A 2,500-nucleotide genomic window follows, 5' to 3' on the forward strand; every position below is an offset into this window, starting at 1 on the left:
TTACCCCTTGGCACATGTACATTACAGAAGCAAAAACGTTTTAAAGATTTAATGTCATAATACGTATTCATATTCATTTGAATTATAGTCGGTGTCAGCTGACCGTCATCGAAACGTCTTCAATAAACATGTCGTCATGGCAACACTGCTGGTGATAACAGCTGCTAATTGGCTCAATTCCAACTTCGAATGTACTCAACTCTGAATTTCTACTAAAGCAAATATTTACAAGACGCAGTATCATTAATAAAAATGTAAAAATAACTTTAATAATACGGAAGTCTTTTTGAGATAATACAGATGTACCTGGGTAAACGATAGGTACCAATAAGAAATATGGGTGAACGTATAAAACCAGCGGAGGAGGCGACGGAGGGGCCCAGGAAATGATCTAACTGGACACTCAGATTCAAAGATTTAGCTGAAACTGAACTGCTCTCGCCTTTAGGAAATCTGCACTCATCTAATGTAAATTTCTTGTTTTTAATAAGGCAAGATATATTACGCAACCATCCTTCAAAATGTATTAAACTATCGGTAAATGTGCCAAAAGACGTCTTAACTGCACAGAAAAAAAAATTTATAGCTTTTATTATAAACATTTTATAACTGATAATTTAATTAATAGAAAAAAGTAGACTCAAGTCACTGCAAAGATTTGTTACCATTTTGTATAAGTATTAACCCGTTCATACTACCAATGTCTAACATACACATTTTAGCTACATCTTTTTCTTATCTTATTTTCTTTAATTAATAAGAGTCGTCCTAAGTGAAAACTGTGAAAATTACCTGCCTGGCTCGGTCTGAACTCACAATATTCCCTTTTAGTCCGAAAACTGAGTACTTGCCAATGATTTTCTTTCATGCTGATCTCAAAAATAACCTTCTAAAGGCGGGATTCCACCGAGGCAACACAGGCAAAATATAGCATGCGACTTGACTGGCTCTCAACAAGTATGTTGAATGTGGCTTTCAACCAGGAGACATGTTGCATGCGACAAGGCAACACCGTTGTTGCTTGTAGCATGCTGCATGTATGTTGAATGTTGAATGCCACAAAACCTTTTACACTAACTCAACAAAAACTAAGCCATTTGTCAACACTGTCTCAGCAGACGGTCGCTGCTGCTGCACATTTAGCGCTGTGCTCTCACGTGCACCATACAATCTTCTGAATAATAATAATAATAATAATAATAATAATAATAATAATAATAATAATAATAATAATAATAATAGCAAGAAAAGCCGTTGTGACCTATTAATACTGAAATACCTACAAATGAAGGCTGATATAAAATGGCCTGTTACTCGAATGACTTATTTTAAAAACATATCAATTACTCCACAAAGCTACGATAAAATTTTGGAATAATGGAAATTGTTCAGTTATGCAAAATAAAAAGCCAAATATCCAACGCCAGCATTTCCTCCTTTAAAAAAAATCATGAAGATTGATTGACTCGATTACTCATGAGAGAGAGAGAGAGAGAGAGAGAGAGAGAGAGAGAGAGAGAGAGAGAATGCCCAATGAAAACAGCCGTTTCTAGCACCATCTTTGTGTGTGTGTGACAGAGAGAGAGAGAGAATAGCCAACGAGAATATTTGCCACTGCTAGTACGATATCTTGAGAGAGAGAGAGAGAGAGAGAGAGAGAGAGAGAGAGAGAGAGAGAGAGAGAGTCTTCCTTCCAAACAGACTCATATGGGTGAGTGAGCAATAGGTACGCAAGTTCTTGGTCTCTTTTTTTAGTTAAATTTCTCTTCTAATCCCCAGAGTGCATCTAGTTTAGCAAGGTTATTCTTGTAGTCTGTCAAACACATATCCCATAGAACAGCTAGTTTCCTATCTACGGTTTTATCCTGCGACCAATTAATCTTGTTGCTTTCAACATCGAATCCTTCCCGGGAAGGCATTCAACACTGGGTAAACAGGCTAAACTTTGTCGCATGCATCAGGTGTATATACGGCAACAAGTTGCCATCTGTCGCATGCCACAGTTGCGCGCTACATGTTGCCTTCTTTTCAATTGGAGGAAACACACTTGGCGTATGCCACAGTGTAGCATGCCACATGTTGCCTAGCTGGAATCCCGCCTTTACGATGCTTATTTTATGAAAGTAACAAGAAATCTAGCCATTAGAATAAAGCGGGTTAGACCTATAGTAATGCTACTTTGATTTAATTTTATACAGATTTCTGGCATTATGCCAAGCACTGGGGCAACTAAGGCCATTCAGCGCTGAAACGGAAATTGACAGTAAAAGGTTTGAAGGGTGCTCAGGAGGAAAACCTCGCAGTTGCACCATGAAACAACTGTTAGGAGAGGGTGGACAGTAAGATAGTAGAAGAGGATATGAACGGAGGTACAGTAAAAGGGATGACAGTAGTTGCAGAGCTAGGGGCCGAAGCGACGCTGCATAGAACCTTAAGTAATGTCTACATTGCACCGAATGAGGTGCACTGACGATCCTATCCCCGTAGTGCTACTGTAACT

The 2,500-nt window shown here is 38.5% G+C and overlaps 1 long non-coding RNA gene across 1 annotated transcript in view; it reads right to left on the reverse strand.

The window, feature by feature from the left end:
* The window catches only part of LOC135203884 (uncharacterized), a 164,758-nt gene that overhangs the window by 160,512 nt on the left and 1,746 nt on the right, over positions 1-2,500 (reverse strand). The gene's annotated exons all lie outside the window — the stretch shown is intronic.

The sequence above is a fragment of the Macrobrachium nipponense genome, chromosome 24 (assembly GCF_015104395.2).
Source record: "Macrobrachium nipponense isolate FS-2020 chromosome 24, ASM1510439v2, whole genome shotgun sequence".
NCBI classification, from domain to species: Eukaryota; Metazoa; Arthropoda; class Malacostraca; order Decapoda; family Palaemonidae; genus Macrobrachium; species Macrobrachium nipponense.